This window comes from Notamacropus eugenii, chromosome 6 (assembly GCF_028372415.1).
Source record: "Notamacropus eugenii isolate mMacEug1 chromosome 6, mMacEug1.pri_v2, whole genome shotgun sequence".
Lineage (NCBI taxonomy): Eukaryota > Metazoa > Chordata > Mammalia > Diprotodontia > Macropodidae > Notamacropus > Notamacropus eugenii.
The window spans coordinates 352,492,229-352,512,768 of NC_092877.1; the positions used below are offsets into that span (position 1 = coordinate 352,492,229).

Below are 20,540 nucleotides of genomic sequence, written 5' to 3' on the forward strand. Positions count from 1 at the left end.
TGTAACTGTGGTCAATTCTATCTTCTGGCTGCTGGGATGAATCCCCAACCTGGGATGGCAATGCAAACATTCCCCACCCACTAGATTTATAATCTAATAAACCTACCCTACACTCCTCAGATGTGCCGATAAAATTCTAATACTCAAAAGGAGGGCAAAAGTCAGATGTTACTTAATTTCAGACCTTAATTTCATAGAAATCAGCCCCAGGCTTGAACCTTGAGCCTGGCACCTTGACTTTACCAACTTGGTGTTTTGAATTCTACCCCTCAAAAGAAACTTCTGAATAGACCCTCCTGTGTAAGGTACCTTTCCCATACCCTAGCTCAGAGCCAGCTGAAAGGTGGAATGTGATAGAGAGAGCTCTGCAGACTGGAAAATCTGGGTTCCTGGGTTCATCCTGGTTGTGTGATCTTGGTCAGTTGCTTTACCTGTAAAATGGGGGAAGTAAAAGCTGGGGTACCAGGAAGACGTATGGCCCAATGGAAAGTATTGAGTTTGGAATCACAGAATCTTGGTTAGAACCCCAACTCTACCACTTTCCAGCTGTAGGACGTTAGACAAGTTACTTCATCTCCCTGGACCTCAGTTTCCCTCTCTGTAAAATGAGAGAATTGGACCAGGTGACCTCTAGCTCCCTTCAGACTCTAGCTCTAGGATCTACTTCACAGGGTTTTTGTGAGCATCAATCAATCAATCAATCACCAAACATTTATTAATGTTTCAGGAGCTGGGGATACAAGTACAAAGACTGATATGATCCCTGCCCAGAAGGAGCTTAAATGAGACAGTGTTTGTAAAGCAATCTGCAAATCCTAAGGTGATAGGTTAATGTCAGCTATTGTTATGGAGAGGCCCTCCAAGAGCATCAATTGTCCTAAGTGAACCAGGCTTCCCTGAATCATGGCTGGTGCTTGGATCCTTGGGTCACTTGTACAACCAGCCGGCTTATTCCAAACAGTCCATCCACAAGTACTATGAGCCAAGCATAGTTCTAAGAGGTGGGCATGCAAGTAGCTAGAATGAAACAATCTCAGCTTGCAATAAGCTTATATCCCAATGAGGGAGACAATAAGTCACATACAGCATCAGTATCAAGGGAAGATATACACGTTGTTACAGAGTAGTTTGGGAGAGAGGATGCTCATGGCTGGGGAAATCAAAAAAGACTTGAAGCAGAAGGTGGTCCCTGAGCTGCCTCATCAAGGAAGAACAAGACTGTTGAGGGGAAGTAATGAAGGAGTGAAGTCATGGCATGATGGGTGGCCTTTGCAAAGACACAGAGGTGGGAGATTTGGATGGATCCCAGAGTATTGGAAAGGAGGCTGGAAAGAGAGGTTGGGATCAGGTTGGCTAGGTTTTTAAAAGCTAAGCAGAGTTGTTCATATTTTGTTCTAGAGACAGTAGGAAACCTGTGGAGTTTACGTGAACAGGGGAGTCACATGGCCAGATTTGAATTTAAGGGAAATTAACTTGGCAGGAGTTGGAGTGGAGGGTGGAGTGGAGTGAGGAGATATTTGAGGCAAGGAGATAATTTGGAAGCTGTTTCAGTCATCTGGGCTAGAGATGGTAAAGTGATAGTTGCAGGAGTGAAGAGAAAGAGTTGGATAGGGGAAATGTGGTGAAGGTAGAAACAATAAGAAATGGCACCTGATTGTATCAGGGGATAAGGGAGAGGGAAGAATCCAGGATGATGCCATCTATCCTGCACCTGCTCCATACCTAGCTTGGAGGGATGACTAGCACCATCCTCCTGATAGATAATGCCAGCTACTATCAAGCTGGTTTCTTACCATTTTATCTAATTGGGCCAACAGATGATGGCCCAAGAAGTAGATGGTAGGAGTATTATTCATACTAGGAATTCCTCATATGTGATTCTTCATCTTTCATCTTGGTGCCTTTGCACTGGCTTTTCCCATGCCTTATTTCTACCTTATAGTTTCCTTGGCTCAAATTCCACCTTCTATAATAGGACTTTCCCAGGATCCCTCAATGACAAGGCCTTCGTTCTGAGATCACCTTCCATCTACTCTCTGTCTCTGTCTCTGTCTCTCTGTCCACATACACACACGCACACACACACACATCATGTATGTACATAGATATTTGCATGCTGTGTCTCCCCCATTCAAATGAGAGCTCCTTGGGAGCAGGAGCCATGTTTTTGCCTGAGACGTAACTGCTTAGGAAATGCTTGTTGATTGAAAATAATGAGATGAATAATGCATTTATTAAATGTGCAAGATACTATGCTAAGCATAAGGGATACAAAAAAAAGTGGTCACCACTCTCAAGAAGCCTACATCCCAATGATGTAGAACAATAAAACCTAAAGGGGAGGTGGAAAGAGGGAACTAGGGGAAAAGGTTCATAAGCGAGAAGTAAGAAGGGCACCTCTATAAGGCAAGGGAGCCATGTGGAAGAAAAATAGACCTGAGCGAGCTAGAAGTCAACAGAATGACCGGAACCTTTAAAAATATGGTCCTAGACAGAGACTTGTCCATCAGTTAGTTTCGGGGTGGAGTTACACTTGGTGGGCGGGGTGTTTCCTGACTTCTTCCCAGTCACCCACATTGTTGATCACCCTTTTCTCTTTGATGCTCTCTTCTCTCTAGGTTATCACCCAGTCCTCCTCCTACCTGTCTGACAACTCCTTCTCAGTCTCCTTTGCTGCATTTTCATGCCTGCTAACCATGGGTGTCTCCCAAGACTCTTTCCTGACATTTCTTCTCATCTCTCTATTCTATTTCACTTGATAGTCTCATCATCTCCCATGAATTTAATTATTCTTTCTATGCAAATGATTCTCAGATCTGTTTCTCCAGTCCTACTTTCTCTCATCTGATGTCCTTCTCACATCTCTAACTTCCTGTTAGACATCTAGAACTGGACGTCCTGTAGACATCTTTAACTCCACAAGTACAAAACTGAATTCCTTATCTTTCTCCAAACCTGCCTGTCATCCTAACTTTCCCTATTAAAGTCAAGGCCATTACCTTCCAGTCGCCCAGACTCACGACATAGGAGTCATCCTCAGCTTCTCACTCTCTCCTATATCCAATCATGCATCAAGTCTGTTGGTTTCTACTTTCATAACATCTCTATTATAGGCCTCTTTTCTCCTCTGACACTGCCACTATCCTAGGGCAGACCCTTATCACCTCACACCTGGACTATTACCATAGCCTGCTGGTGGTTCTGCTTACCACTAGTCTCTCCCCACTCCAGTTCATCCTTTACTCGTCTGCCATAGTGATCTTCCAAAAGATAAAGACCAAGTCTGACCATGTCACTGACCTATTCAGACTGACCTGGTGGCTCTGCATCGCCTCCAGGATCAAATACGATGTTATCTCTTTGGCTCCTCGAGCTCTTAGTAACCTGACCCTGTCCTCCCTTTCTAGTCTTATTATATTTTAATTTCTCCCATATTCTCTGGAATCCAGCGATATTGGCTGTCTTGTTCCTGACACATACCATTCCATCTTATGACTCCAGCATTTCGTGGACCCATCGCTAGAACTCTCTCCCTCTTCGTCTTCACCTCTGACTTCCCCTAACTTTTTTCAAGTATCTGCTAAAGTCTCAGCTTTTGCAAGGAGCCTTCCCCAATCCTCCATCAATCTAGCACCTTCTATTTGAGATTATCTCTAACTTATCCTGTATCTATCTTGTTTGGATGTTGTTTCTACCATTAGACTGATCTTGAGGGCAGGAACTGACTTATGCTTTTCTTTGTGTCACTGGATTGAGAGAGAGAGTTATGTAGGATGAAGATGCTATTTCTACTTCCCTATCTATATTTTCCCTATCTTAGCAGCCCTTCTGTCTTATTCAAATTGTAGCCAGTTTACTTTTAACTAAATCATTATCCTTATTATACATGAGGAAAGAAGATAGCTGGTAGAATTTGGCTTTGACACGAAGATGTCTTAGAGAGTCATTCTCTTCCTATGGGAACAACAGTGAACCTGGGATACTTCCCAATTTTCCTTCCAAAGGACCAGAAGGATGGAGTTGACACTGTGATTTTTAGAGTTAGGAAAATTCTGAATACCAATGGTTAATTTCCTGATTTTCTTCCCACGTCTTTGACCTCTTGGAGCATCTTGACTCTTTGGACCCATTGGAACCTCACCCTCTGCTGCAGGAAGATGAGTCACCTGCTGGTGGCTGACACTGCCTTTTACCAGCCTAATGAAATTTGGCACACCAGGCCTTCGTTTTCCATTACTTCGTAATGTTGATACAATCTCTGCATCTTTAATTATCTAAAGCAGCAGAGGAATGTGATGGAAGTCAGCTCTACCTGGCACGGCTCCCCCTTTTTGACTCACACTCATTAGAGGTCATGGTTGCTGGAGTAGCAGAGACCAGATCTCTGCTTTCTTGGATCTTACCTTCCCTAAGGGAAGGAGGACAGTTTGTTTGTGCAGGTGCTTCTCTGCCTATCTTCACCCACCACACCTAAGGCATGAATGCTCCCCAGAGAAGTATTCCCTTAAGTGTTATCTCCTCCAGTGGGAATGGCACCCCCATGAGAAAAGGCGCTGGCTACAAAGCCTTGCACAATCTGACCTCTTCTGTCTTTCCAGTCTCCATGTACCATCCTAGTTATGTTGACCAGCTTACTGTCCCATCTCCATGCTTTGCACTGATCTCCAAGCTTTCCTGGCTTCCTTAAGCCTCAGCTGAAATCCTGCCTTTTGCAGGAAGACTTTCCCAGTCCTCCAGCTTCTAAAGTCTTCCCTTTTGAGAGGATCTTCATCTCTTCTCTGTACATCTTATATGTTCCTACTTATCTTGATGTTGTCTCCATGTACATTAGAATGTAGGTTTCTTGAGAGCTGGGGATGATTTTGCCTTTCTTTGTATCCCTAGTACCTGGCAAATAGTAAGCATTTAGAAATGGCTATATGCCTAACATTGAGCACAGTGGTTGGCACACAGCAAGTGCTTAATAAACACTTTTCCGTTCTACTCATAATCTACTCACAAAACAGTCAATACGGGCTTGACCAGAATTTTGCAGTTGCTTCACACAAGAAATGTAACCCAAGACAGACCTTAAGCCAGCTTAGGGAGGACGGGGAAAGGAAGCATTTATATGGTGCCTACTTTGTGCTGAGCATGTTACAAATGTTGGCTCATTTGAGACTCACAACAACCCTGAAAGGGAGGTGTTATGATTATCCTTATTTTACAATTAAAGAAGCTGAGGCAAACAGAGGTTAAACAATTTGCCCAGGGCCACACAGTCAATAAGTATCAGAGAGGGTAGATCTGAACTCATTTTCTGACTTTCCACAGAACCATTCAGCTGCCTCAAATTCTTCCAATTAATTTCTTCTGACAGGAGATTGGTTCAGCCTCCATTAGAGAAGTCATTGACAATGGAACTTAATTTCATAGTAACATAATACTTGTCAGTCAATAAACATCTATTCAATACTTACCGTATGCCAGGCTATGTGCTAAGTGCTAAGGTACAAAGAGAAGCAAAAGACAGTTGTCATTCCCAGGAGCTTCCAGTCTGATGAGGGAGACAATATGCAAACACAACTATGTATAAACAAGATGTACATGGTAAAATTAGTGATAGAAACAGCTAACACTTGTATAATGTTTTAAGGTTTACAAAATATTTTACAAATGTTACTTCATTTTACCCTTACAACAACCCTGGAAGTTAGGTGTTATAATCCTGTTTTACAGATGATGAACATGAGGTAGACACAGGGTAAGTGACTTGTCCAGGGTCACAAGGCTGGATTTGAACTCTAGACTTCTTGCTGCCAGGTCCAGTGCATTATCCACAGAGTGCATAAAGTGAATAAGGAAAGCCTTCTTTTAGAAGGCAGGATTTTAGTTGAGACTTATAGGAAATGGGAGTTGGAAATGAGGAGGGAGAGAATTCCAAGGGTGGGGGACAGCCAGGGAAGATGCCTAGGGCCCGTGTCTTGAGAGAGGAACAGGGAGGAGGTCAATGTCTCAGGATTGCATCATATGTACATGCAGGTGACTCAAGTGTAAGAAGTCTGGAAAGATAGGAGGGGGGCCAGGGTCACGAAGGGGTTCTTAATGTCAGACAAAGGATTTTATATTGGATTCTGGAGATGTTAATAGGCAGCAGCTGGAGTTTATTGAAAGGGTGCGAAGGAAGCGATATTGATCATTTTGAAAGCCAAACAAGAAATCCGGATAACACCAGGAAGATAAATATTGCTATTAACAAATACAGATGCAACTTTAGAGAGAGGATGGTGAGGTTGGACTTACGGACCTTGTTTTGTGTTCTTCAGCACGCATCCTTCCATCCTCCCATTTAACAAATATTTAACGAAATTTTAAAATCTGTTCCTAGGCTCTTGTTGGTGCAGGAACCTCCAGCTACCAGGGAGGCAGTTCAGCAACCCTATTGTCTTAGACAATTGTCTGGAGCTCAGAGAGGCTGAGGCATTTACCCAGCATCACACAGCTAGCTTGTGACTGAGCCAAGGTCTTGAACCCAGATCTTCCTGACTCCTAGATTGGCACACTAACCACTAAGTGTGGCTGCACTCTTTGCTAGCCATTGGATGGGAGAACCAAATCAGCTTCTGCCCCGAAGGAGCTTATAGCCTAGATTGTGTAAAAATACATACAAAGATCTATAATATAATAATTTTATGTACCTGTTACAATATCTTCCACTTAATTACGTTAGGAGAGTTATGTGAAACTTCAGAAGAGGGAGAAATCACTTTCATCTGGGAAGAATATTGTCATATTGTTGGATTTAAACAATTTTTGTATTCAGATCCATTGATATTATTGTTAATAATAATAGCTAACATATAACCTATATCAAATTGCTTAACATCTCAGGGAGGGGAAAAGGGAAGGAGGGAGGGAGAGAATTTGGAACTTAAAATTTTAAGAAGTGAATGTTAAAAATTGTATTTCATGTAAATGAGAAAAAAATCAAATATTTAAAAAAAGAATCAGGTATAAAAGAAATCTGTTATTTTTTATTGTTAACAAAATACAAATAAATATTAACAATAACAAAAATGATAATAGCCAACACTTATTATTTACCAGGGGCAGCTAGGGGTTGCAGTGGATAGAGAGTCAGTCCTGGAATCGGGAACTCTTGAGTTCAAATCTTCCCCCCTACTTAGTTGCTCACTAGTTGGACTGGTCACTTAATCTTCTTCACCTTCATTATCTTTATCTGTAAAAGAATAGAGGTCTACACAGCATAAGCAAAGGCCTGGTAGCAGTCAAACACAGGGGACGTTTGGGTAGTAATTTAGTTGTTCAGTCGTGTCTGACTCTTTGTAACCCCATTTGGAGTTTTCTTGGCGAAGATACTGGAGTGGTTTTGCCCTTTTCTTCTCCAGTTCATTTTATAGATGAGGAAACTGAGGCCAACAATGTTAAATGACTTCCCCGGAGTTACACATAGCTTTATTCTAGTATTTGAAAAAAGAGATTTAGATGTATGGGGTTTGGTCTCAACAGGTAAAGACAGGAATATTGGGTAGAAGTTTCAGGAAAGTAGATTTAGGCAGATTTAGTCCTCATCCCTGCTACTTGTGTGTGCTTGGGCAAGTCCCATAACTTCTCTGCATCCTGATCTGTAAAATGGTAACTTCTGAGGACCCTTTTGTGTCTAAATCTGTGACCTTATGATCTTACAGTAAAGCTTCTTCACCATTTGAAGTATCACAAAGATTGCCCATTTTCAAGCAAAACTCATTGCTCACTTATTAGGTATGTTTTAGATGGGCTTCTTGGTCGAAAATGGATTGGGCAGAATGGCCACTAAGTTTCCTTCCAATTCTGAGGTTCTGGGAAAGAAAAAATCTGATGTGTTTTGCACATTGATACTGTAGTGATGGGAGACTTTATGAGAATGCCCTGAAGGTTGTAAGTTGATGATACTGCATAATACAGCTGGGAATTTACAACATAAATAATTGTGTTTTGGGAATCAGTCAGTCAGAACATTTATTTAAATGCCTGCTGTATGCCAAATACTGCACTAAGCTCTGGAGATTCAAAAAGAAGCAAAAGGCAATCCTACCTTCAAGGTCCTGCTCAGAATCTAATGGTACAAACAAATATGTACAAACAAGCTACATATGGAATAAGAGTAGCATTATATGAATATTTTATGGGCCTGATAGGGAAATGGAATGGGATAGGGAGCTCCCAAGTGAGCAAAGTCCTGCGGAATACAAATCAGAATTTCCTCCGCCATATTTAGTGCTGTGCCTCTAGGGTACCATCTAGCTGTGAGAGTTTATGATTCTGTGAAAGAGCCCGTAAAAACCTCAAGCACCTGATTTTTAGAAGTGTTTGCTGGAGAGCAATGATTGAACAAAGATTTAAGATCCTAATTGACCAAATGCTATCGGATGTAAGAGTGGGAGAAGACATTTTGAAAATAGAACATTCAATCAACCATCCTTTTATCCAGTGGACACTTTATTAAGTATCTTCTGGGAACCCCTCCAACAGTCTTGTTTCTAAAGGTGTTTAGGAATCTAAAGGAGAATTTCATAGATACCCAAGTTATCTGTCACCTCTCAAATGAGAAAATATTTGGAAAGCAGTTATCGCAGCATTTGACATGCAAAACTTGTCCTCTTCCCCTCCCTCAGGAAAAGCAGAGCAAAAACAAACTAAATGCACCCAGCCCCTCAACACTTGACCTCCTAGCCTCATCTTGTTTTAAGTAATAGAATTTACCCAGTTAGGCTCTCTTCCTAGGCTTTGCAAGCTCCTATCTGCCTTCCTTAGTTCCAACTGGATCCATCCTGTATGGTAGCTTTCATCTCTGGGGTTTGGAGAAAGGAGCTGTTCAGTATTGGAAGTGCTCAGTTTCTTTGTACTTTTTGGAGTCTTAGAATTCTGGGTTCCAGGGCAGAGGCCCCATCCTGGAGCCGGGATGATGACATCTGACCATTTTCAAAGCGGTGTGCAAGTCATTTTTAATAAATAGCCCTCCTTAAGGGAGGAGTGTCTCTGACTTGAACCTTCTTCTCTGCTGCTTGCAGTGATGGTCAGTACAGGTAAAACTGGTTGGCAGGACCCTGTAAACAAGACACGTGGAGAGGGTTATCAACAACCAGGAAAACCATCCCTTCAAAGATTTCCTTGGCAGTACTTGTTGCTATTGCAAAAATAAAAATAGAACTGGAAGAAACCTAACTGTCCAGTCATGGGGGAATGGTTAAACAAATTGTGGTACATTGATAATGAAACGCTGTCATGCAACTAAGATAGGCCATATAAGGAATATGAAGAAATCTGGAAGTGTACCAAGGAATAACCTCATCCTAGAGAGAGTCCTAGAGCAGAAAAAGACTTGAGAGCTAGCACCTACTCCAAGTGTGGAAGGGGAGCTCAGAGGAGGCATGTGATTTGCTCAAGGTCACCAAGTAGCAAAGTTGGAATTTGAACCCAGTTTCTCTCTTTTCTAAATCCAGCACTTTTTTGCTGAACCATACTGAATCTCTTATCTCTATCCTTAAACCAATCCCTCCTCTTCATTTTCCTGTTTTTGTCAAGGACTTCACCAATCCTTCCAGGTCTGAAGCTAAAGTCTTTTCCTCACTTTTTCACTCTCATCACTTCTCATATCTGATTCCAGTCTACCTCCCAAGCTGATTATGTGTTACTCCACCTTCTACAATTTTAAGTTCTAGCCAAAATGGCTGACTTGATGTTTCCAGATTTGTGATATTCCATCTGCCTCCAGATACAGGCTAGCCCTTGTTTGCTCATCTTTCCTTCCATTTCTTGGAACATCTTGCTTCCTTCAAGGTGAGGCTGAGCTTTTGCCACAGATACAGACCAGACACTCATTTGTAACTTCTTTGAGAGTGGCCAGGGGCCCTGAGAGGTGATGGAACTTATCAAGGATCTATAATCCATATGGGAGACCAGACTACGAGGCTGGCCCTATCCTCTGCATCCCTTGCTTCTTATAGGAGATATGAGCAAATCGATAAACAACTTTCAGATGGGTAGGAAATGAGTGAAATGCTTCTGGGTTGTTTCCTGCCCTCTCACTTTCCTCCTATTTTTGATAACTTCCTTGGGTAGATACATCTTCTATATGGGCCTGTTCTAGAGATACCCCTAGATTAGGCAGGGAGGCCCCTGTTCCTGGCTCCTACCAGACACTTTTAGATGCCTGAAATTCTGGCACTGACCCAGATTACTTTTAGAGCTGGCAGGCTTCTAGACCTGTTAGCAGTCACGGGGCCAGGGAAGTAGCCACTTCAGTTATTGCTGCTGAAGTTTGGACTGCTGGGCACATTCCTTAGAAAAGTCATTGCTTGCCTTTTGAATATTCACTTCCCAAAGACTGGGGAAAATATTAGGTAGGTGGCTTCCAACAACATCATTTAAGTATATTTTATTGATGAAAAATAATGATACCCTTCCTCAATACCAGCCCACCCAGTCGAACCCTGCCTTGTAACTAGAGAGTACATCTGGGAAAGACAATCAATGCAGAGTGTATCTTACAGTATGGGTATGCCTTGATCCATACCAGCAGTCCACCTTTCTACAGAGAGGAAAAGTTGGTTCTCTGGATTCAGTTCAACTCACATTCAAAATGTAAGTTGTGGAAGCTTTTCATGTTGTTTTCCTTTCAGTCATTCTGGCCCTCATATATATTATTCCCTTAGCTCTACAGCCTGGTGGATAGAAAAAAAAGCAGATTTAGTCAGAGGACCCGGGTTCCAATCATCCTGTGTGATACTGGGCAAGTCACTTAACCATGCTGGGCCTCAGTTTCCTTGTCTGCAAACATATTAACGGTGGACTAAATGCTGTAAGGTTCCTTCTAGATAATTACTTAGGTCTGGAGGCAGAATTTGTAAATGATTTCTCCCCTCCCCCCACCCCTTCTTGAGATTTTCTTATTGCCTTCAAAGGAGATGGACAGGCAGTATTTTTTGCCTGCGATGGGCACTCCTGTCCTTGGGTGCCTCAATACAATTTCCTTTGATTTAGTAGCCAGAAAGTCTCTGAGTTTTGCATGGTGACTGAACCCCATTCTGCCATGAATTTACCATATTGACTTTACCATGTATTTTTTTTTCTATCTAGCTATTCTTTTCTAAAATTGATGTAAGGAATTGTTGAAGTTGAATGAAGAGTCAAGGGTTAGTAGATTTTTAGTTATGTATTTTTTAAAAGAATTTTTGTTAATTGCAAGAATTTCACTTGGGCCTCAAAGGAAAATTCAGCTGAGGAATGCAGGATTGCAGAAGGGATGGCAACGTAAACAATGCTGGATTTGAAGTCTGAGGACCTGGGTTTGAATCCTGGCTTTTCTATTTCAGTACCTGTGTGATCTTGGACAAGTCACATAGTCAACAAGCATTTGTTGGCAGCTAAGTGGTGCAATAAAAAGTGTACTCAGTATGACATGAGTTAAGATTCTGCCTCAGACATTTAATTTTGTCATGACCCTAGACAAATCACTTAAACTCTGTCTGCTTCATTTGTAAAATGGGGATAATAAGACCTACCTTCCAGGGATGTTGTGAGGATCAAATGTGATGACCTTTGTAAAGTAAACCTTAAAGAGCTATATAAGTGTTAGCTATTAAAGAGCATTTATTAGTCACTGACTACATACCAGGTATTGTGCTGGGGAGATGAAGAAGGATAGATTTCATTAGTATTAAGAACTCCCAGGTGAAGAAACTCCTTTCTCTAATGCCAGGAAGCATCTTCTCTGCAATTTATCATCCTAGAGAGGTTGTGTGTTGGGCTCAGGATTACACAACCTATATGCTTCAGAGACAGGGCTTGAACCCTGGCTTTCCAGGCTTTGATAGTAGCTTTGTAAGCTCGTACTTTCCAATCGCTTGCATCAGGAACATACTGTATTTAAGTATCTACCGAAAAGGGATGGATTAGCCAATCATTACTAACGGGGCTGGCCAGCTCTAAATCTGTCACCCAAGGCTCACCGTCTCCTGCTCTCATGACTATCAGAAAACACTTCTTTGAGTGCTGGCCAACATATGTGGTCCTGCCCCCAAGAATGGGATGAAGGAGTTTGTAAGTGTGTTTCCCAACTGGCTTTTCTGTCAGTCTGAGAACACTTACAGGGCTTGTGTTTCATCAGACATGTGAGCTCAAGGAGGAGGAAGATAGAAATCCCAGGCAAGAACACTTTGTATTCTAGTTTCATTGTCTTTTCTCATCTCTCCCTCTTGCCATCCTTTCTAGAGTACAGTTTTGGAAACCCAGTGAAATAAAGATTGGGCCATTGCCTTCCTTTTGGAAGCAAATACATCTGATTATTTTTTGTGGGTACAGAGCAGTTAGTCCTGTGATGAATGTCAGGAGAAACCTGGATTCTGATCCTGCTTCTGAGCCCAGATAACTTACTTCAGTTCAATTGAATGAATATGTATTAAGCTCCTGTTGTGTGAAGTCAAGATACCAAGTGCTGGGGATCTGTTTTACAATTTAGTTCAACAAACACTCAATAAGTACCTAAAACAAAAACATTGAGATGAGGCAGCTGAAAGAATACTGAATTTGGGTGAGAGAACTTGGGTTCAAATCCTAGCTCCATCAATTTCTTTCCCTATAAAATGAGGGTGCTGGACCAGATGACCTCATAGGTCTCTTCCAGCTTTATCTCCCTGATTTTATGTTCCACAAAGACTTGCTCTTCTCACTGAGGAACAAAGATAATATAAGGCTAGTCTCTGCCCTCAAGAAACCTAGAATTTCCTGGAAGACAACATATACACAGATAAATGTATACAAAATACGCACACTGTAAATGCAAAGGAATTTTGTGGTTGGGGATGGTCATGATGAACAGCTGGGAGATCAAGAAAGGCCAGGATGTCAGTCAGTCAATGAGCATTTTACTAAGTGTTTGCAATTGCCTGGTATTGTGCTAAGAACTCGAGGTAGAACCAAGAGAACCTGAAATGTTTGTTTTTTAAAGAAATTTAAGGATTTTAGAGGCAAAGGTGAAGAGGCAAAACACTTTTGCCATTGACTCTTGCCAAGGCATGGAGGTGCAAGATGAACTGCCACTTTAACTACCCTGAGAATCGGTTTTCTTCTATGTAAAATGTGGATATTAGTGAATAAATGGAATGGAAAAACATTTATTTGGTTTTTCCTGTGGGCCAAGTACTGTGTTGAGCACTGGGGATACACACAGGAAAGGGAGATGGTTCTTGCTCTCAAGGATTTGAGGGAGTCAACACATGTAAGAGAGGCATCCTCAGGGTGGGTCAGAAACCCAGAAATCCTAGGGGTGTAGATGGGGGCCCAATGGTCTTCAGTACATTAGCAAGTCAGATGGCAGGGGTCTGGAGTGGTAACTGTGGCACAGGTAAAGCCTGGACGTTCCCCATTTTACTGGAAAGTTGGTGATTCCCTTCTCATCTAAATCATGAATATCCATGTCATTTAGCCAGACAATATATCTGGAGAGGGGAGGGGGCCTGAGGGTCTAAGTGGACCAGGGATGAGTTCTGGGTAGTCTAGGGAGGGGAAGGAGGGAAGAAGCACCCTCATCCCCTCCTTAACCATACAACTTTCCTGGATGGGTTTGAGATGGATATTAAGCAGAAAGGTGCTACCTATGGTATTAACCTCAGAGAGTCACTGGGAGGTCTATGAGATCATATATGTAAATCATTTGGCAAACCTTTAAGCACTTAGCGAAATGGCAACTACTACTACTACTACTACTACTACTACTACTACTACTACTACTACTACTACTACTACTACTACCACCACAACCACCACCACCACTACTACTACCATTACCACCACTACCACTACTATTGTTATACTGGAAAAAGCATAGGGGTTGAAGTCAGAGGGTCAGGGTCCAAATCTCTCCTCTCTCATTGTGTAGCTTTCGATAAGCCAATAAACCTTGTTAGGCCGGTTTCCTCACCTGTAAACTAAGGAGATTGGCAGGGTTGGTGTCAGAAGTCCCTTCCAGCCATAGAGCCATGATTCCATGATCCTATATATTCAGGAGGAGGAAGCAGTGAAATTGATGTTCTGAGGTCTTTCTGCAACATCCCAATCTACCCAAGTGTCTTGTCAAAAATCAAAAGAAAAAAATGGCTTTCTTCCTGATGTTTAAAATATTCTCTCCTAACATTCCAAACCAAATGCCAGTGGAAAGAAAAATGCATTGTGTCCCTTCCAATGGATAGCTTATTGGATCGATACAGGGGAATCCTTTCTGAGAAAGAGCGCTCATTCAGATCACAGGCTCATGTCATCTCAGGTAGTCTCTCAGGTAGGCTTTGGCCGATTGTACCGAGAACAGCTTGGGGAGTGAGGGGAACATGTAAAACTCAGGTTTCTGAAAAAGGAGAATTTGACATCTTTTTACAGGAACTTTGAATAGGGAGCTTCTTTGTTTCTTTAAAAAAAACCACATTGTTCTTCTAACACTAATAAGTGTTTAAGATCACTATTTTTAGATGCCTGACCGTAATTTTTAACAATACCAATTAGCCCTGTGGGGCTGGGGGGAAGGAAAGCTTTCTTGACTAACCCCTAATTGTTTTAGCTGATCTATCTTCAGGCACAAGCAGGGATTTCTTTTTTTCACTTGAGTCTAAAATACTTTATGGGATATAATTCATGAAGGGGGGCAGGGAGTGGCCCCTTCCTTTTTCTACAGCCTGTGATCTCACTCTCTTCCAGTCCCACCTTTCCTGAGGGCAGGCAGGTTACAAACCACAGGATAAATACATGACTTTTAGACCAATATGCCTCCCCCTCAACTCCCTCCCTTAGAGAAGCCCATTCCCTTCCCATGTTGCCCCTTGGGACTACGCCTCAGCCTTCTCTCCCCTGCTCCCCTTTTTCATGTATACATTTCTGTTGAATATATTTTCTTTTTACACTTGAATCTTGTCTAACATCCTCATTTGTTTAAATCTATTCAAACGTTAATTTGCCAACAAATAATGTAGTGATATTGGTAATACTGAGTGGAATTGTTCGTTGATAAGTAACATTGGCAGCAAACTCTTTCATCCATGTAGGTTAGTGACATACTTTTCAAATCTGGAAAGATGGCCCCTCTCCTAGTTTTATCTCAAAGTGCAAATGGGAAGCATTTTTCCTTGTCTATTAATAACAAATCCTAGCTTTCTAAAGGAAAGTTTATAAAGCTAATCCACCTCTGCCCTCTGGCACGCTAACATCTCTTATAGGTCACCAACTGCACACTTCTTTTTCTCTAGTATTTAATGACAGGTTTTTCTTACCAAACTAAACAATTCTTTCTAATTGTTTTCATGGGATTTATAATCCTTAGGTAGTAATTAAAGCTTTAAAGTTCTCACAACCTCCCTAGAGGTTTTTGTTCTTACTATCTTTAGTTTACTGGTGAGAAAATGGAGTCAAGGCTTGAGTAAATTAGTCAAGGTTTCTCCAACGGACCAGGTTGCAGTTGACTCCTGTCAATCAATGCCAAATTGCCTTCAAACTTCTAAAACCCAACCCTGACCCCTGACCCCTGGCTGCTGGACAGTATCCTGGGAAATGCCCCTCCCACTGTTGGCCTAAGCCCAAGGTGTGTTCCAGAGATGGTGGGACATCTGCATCAATCTCAGAGATTATTTCCTTTTCAGTATTTCCCTATACCAAAGAAACCACAGATTCAGTCCCCCACAACAGAAGCACAAGTCATAAGACTAAAGTTTTGATCCCTGTTCTAAGGATGACTAGCTGTGGGAGTTTGAACAAGTCCCCTTTCCTCCCTGGGCCTTAATTTTTCTGTCTGTTAAATGACAGTGTTTGCCTTTCAGAGATGGCTAACTTGAAGGCAAACTATCAGATCAAAATGTAAATACATAAATAAATAAAAATACAATGCAACAGAGAATGTTAATCTGTGGTTTTCTAATCCTAGGATCATCTCTGTTTTGAGTCTGACAGTAGGGGAGATAACTATGAAGGCTCTTTCCAGGTCTGAAATTCAGCACCTCAATTTAATAAACCTGTTATTGTAGGGCATTGGGTAGAGGTCTGCCATTGTTTAAATGAACTGAGTTGAGATGAGAAAGAGGTGGAAGCTAAATTAATACAAGGTGGAATGTGTTAATGGCCCAAGAAAAGTTGAGACAAAGACATTTGAGGAGTAGTCACTTTCATTTGAGGGGAACAGGAGAAAATTTTGAGGAGAAGTAGCCTCTGGTCTGGGCCTTGATCTGCAGACATCTGCAGACTCAACATCTACAGAATTGTTGACTGCCTCCATCCTCCCCCTGCCAAACTTGCCTATGACCATGGAAGGCAAAACATCCACCAAGTACCAAGGCTCAAAACCTTTCCTTAGAAAGGAAAATCCAGAGATGATTCCACATTTGAGACTGGGATCTTGGAGGACTGTTAGGATCAACAGAAATAGTGAAGTTGGCAGGGAAAGTTTTTGGATGGGTTAAATTTGAGATGTTAATGGAACCTAAAGCTAGAGATTTCCAGCAGGGAGTTGGAAGAAGCAGGTTTAAGGAGGTAGCTGTGGTCTGCTGGTAAATATTTAACAACTGGCTCTCAAAGTTGTATATAGGACACACTTTTATGATTCACCAGCATTTATAACATTTTCTACATTACTTTCTAAAGCCATCTTCAAAACAATAAATCAACCTCTGATTTGTAGTGTTTGCCAATTTCTGAGATGGAAATGCTTTTACTGAAAATGTAACAGTCAAGCTGTTTCCAGCTACATACCTGGCTATAGGGGAAAAGTCCTAATTCTTCAGGGAAGCTCATATAGAGGATGGTCTGCATCAGGATGTAGGGATGAGCCTTACTTCAGATCTCAAGCTCAGCTTGGAAGGTCACTTGTGATATAGGCTGTAGAAGGCATTCTCATTCAGGCATAAAGTGAACTGGATGACTCTGAGATTCTGAGATTTTGGCTTTGAACTTGGGTGCAAGACCAAGTTTGCCTTTATTGATCAGATTCACTTAAGCACAAAAAGAAACAGATAACTTTGCTGGGAATCACTAGATGATAAATAACTTGCCCAAGTTCACCTAGCCAATTCAAGGGAGGTGGGGGACTTGAACTCAGGTCTTTCTGGCCAACTCTCTCCATTACTATATAAGTAGTGAGTATGTAATCTTCCAGATGTAAACTGAAATGAATTTTTGAAAAGTAAGCTTTTTTGAAATATCAAGATTTAGATAGGTCATCTAAGCTCCAGACATTTACCTTAAAACTCATATACTAAAATATAACAAAAATAAAATACTAAAACAAATAAATAAAATATAATTAAACTAATATACTAAAATATGATAAATATCATATGACAAAGGGGATAGTTTTTTGATGTGGTGACTTGGCAGAACTGATGTGAGAACTGAAGTTATGGACCAGAAGTTCTAGTCCATTTCAAGAGGTAAAAGTCATGAGAGTATTTGGAGAGTTCCAAGATGGTGAAATGCTTTTTCTAGGATCTCGAGAAAAGATTCCTGAACTAGAATTGGGTTGAATGACCTCTTGGATGAGAGAGAGGGCAAGAAGGAGGAGAGTTCAGGGTTTTCAATCTAGATGAATGGGAGAATACCACTGGCTTTTTCTTAGGTAAAACTGCCTTAAAATGGCCCATCTATAAACCTTCATAACATTCTCTTGTTGGCACTGTCACCTCTTGAGTCTTCCTGTTCCCTGACACATTTAAATGGGCATCATTTGGAAATCAGAATAAAGCGTCTCTGGAATTATAACATGTGTACATGTGAAGAAAAATTATTGCTAATAGAGAGGTGGTTTCTATGCTATAATGACAAGATTGCTGTCTTAACCACTCTGAGACAGTAGGGAGCAGCTCAGTTGCTGACAAACTGTTTCCATTGGAAACAGCCACCTCCATTAGCATCAGTATGTACTGTACATGATGAAGTTGTCCTGTTCTCCTTGGGTTAGTATTAAAAATAGCCAAGAAGCATCATTATCAAAAGGCATCTTAATAACACACTAGACTTGCTTGGAGCAGCTCATTTGGCAGAGGGTTATGGAAAATTGTAAGAATTGTGGAAAACAGACTTTATGGGGTTGTTCACTTGCTTTCATTTTTTAGCCAAGAAAAAATGAAAGAAAACAATAGTTTCTGTCTATTGAGCTACGGTGCATGCAAATCTGACATAAGTTTTTGGCAACATCACCTCTGATTTCTACCCCCAAGGTGGGAACATGCCAACATCAACACTGAGCCTGAAAGAAATGTCTGTCTCCAGGCAGAAAGCAAAAGACTGATGTGAGTGAGGGTGAGATTGGGTAGTGGGAGCCAAAGGTCAGAGTATCAGCAGGGGGATGGAAGCTTTGGGCCTCCTGGGAACCAAACTGCTGCTTCTTTCTAAAAATCACACAGAATATGCACACACATTTATTTATTTCAAGCTCTTCCTTTCCTTTATTTTTTTTCCCCACTCAATAGAATTTAATTTTTCCAATTGCATATAAAATAGTTTTCAACATTCACTTTTGAAAGATTTTGAGTTCCAAATTTTTTCTCCCTCCCTTCTCTCTTGCCCTCTTCTCAAGACAGCATGCAATCTGATATAGGCTATAAATGTACAATCATATTAAACATATTTCCACATTTATCATGTTGTGAAAGAAGAATCAGAAGAGGCAGGAAAAACCACAAGAAAGAAAAAAAAAGAGAGAGAAAATGGTATGCTTTGATCTGCACTGAGGGTCCATGGTTCTTTCTCTGTGTGTGGACACATTTTCTGCCATGAGTCTTTTGGATCTGTCTTACTAAGATCATCGTATTGCTGAGAAGACCTAAGTCTATCAAAACTGGTCATCACACAGCGTTGCTGTTACTGCACAGATATTTAGAAACACGAAGCAGTGGGTCATAGAAAAGGTAATTTAAGAGGAAAGATGCATTTCCAGAGAGGGTCCTTTTGATAAGATTTTACAAATGTGTCTTTCGGGTCAGGACATAGAAATGGGATATTTAGTTCAGGAAATATAGGATAACAGTTAAAGACATCTTAGCTTTTTGCTATGGAAGTGTATAGATTACTTTATCTTACCACACCCTCATGTACCTGTTTTGTGCTGGGGGATATCTATAAATGCAGCTTTAAATGCTAGTCAAATATGAACATTCTGAGCAGGACTGGAAAGACCCAATGAGGATGCCAGGAAATCTTAGTAACAGCTAGCCCTGGGATGGCACCTTTTCTTTGGTTAATTCAACAAGAGATAAAGTGAGAGATAGTTTAGAGGTGGAAGGAGGTACTTTGGAGGCCCCGCCTCCTCATTTGACTGGGCTTTCATTGGCCTCCATTACATAGCATATTTAATTGTCCAGGTAGGAAGAGGCAAAGTCAAGACATGAAGCCAGTTCCTCCAACTGTATGTAAAATATTTTTCCATTGTTTCATAACATTTAGCCCTTAGAGAGGCTAGTCATCAAGCCAATGGATAGATATACTAAGCCCAGAAAAATACTAATTTGAAAGAAACTCACTTAGCACAATGCCTGGCACATGGGAGCTACTTAATAAATGAATGTTGACTTGATTGTTGAATTAGAACTAGATCTCAAAGGTCATGGGCCCCAGCCTCTCATTTTATAGACATGAGACTAAGACCCAGAGGGAGGAAGGAACTTCAAGGTACAAAATTAGTGAAGTGGTAGAGTCAGGATCTGAATCAGGTCTTGGGACTCCAAATTCATCACTTGTTCCCCTGTAACACATATCTCCCAAGATGATGTTCATGTCTTAAAAATTGACTTAGTTGTGCCAATGAATAAGCTAATAGCAGGACTTTTAATAAAGTACTTGGCAGGTTCTCAGGAAATCCTGGTTGAATAGGCATTCTATCAAATGTGGACTGAATTGGATTTTTTAGTAGAGTAAATTGTTTGTTTTTTGAAAAAAAACAACAGACATTTAATTATACCGCAAGACATGAAGAGTGCCATTAGCTTCTAACATTTATCGTACGCAAACATACAGAATTGTCTTTGTACAGTAGAAATTCAATTCTGATAAATAGGCATGCATTAAGGACCTACTTGATGACAAAGAATTGGATTTATTACTTTGCTATGTGTATGTATGTATATATGTATATTTACCTTAGGAAAAGAATCAAAATAGCTTCTAGCATTCATTTGCTATTTAATATGTGTGGGGGCTGATGTTCATCCAGCAGAAATTCTAACTAATCTCATTTTAATGAAATACGAGGAAACAAGGACTCTCCATCAGATGGATGGGCAGTGTTTGGATTTAATGAGTTGTGAGAGGAAAGCTGTATTCTTTGGGAGGCAACTGAGAAATCTGGGGCATTTATTTCTCTTGGTACGTGTAAACACAATTTGTGAAATGTACTCGTGAATGCAGAAGGAACATCCTTTGTCCAACCAAATGGCAATGATTTTTGGTTCAGGGAATATGGCACACTAGTTAATGAACTCAAAGCTGTTTTGCTTAGGAAACATATAGATTCCTTTAATTCCCTTATCCCCTCC

General features: G+C 41.0%; 1 protein-coding gene across 2 annotated transcripts in view; it reads left to right on the forward strand.

Annotated features, from left to right (window-relative positions):
- The window catches only part of PLD1 (phospholipase D1), a 264,330-nt gene that overhangs the window by 96,037 nt on the left and 147,753 nt on the right, over positions 1 to 20,540 (forward strand). The gene's annotated exons all lie outside the window — the stretch shown is intronic.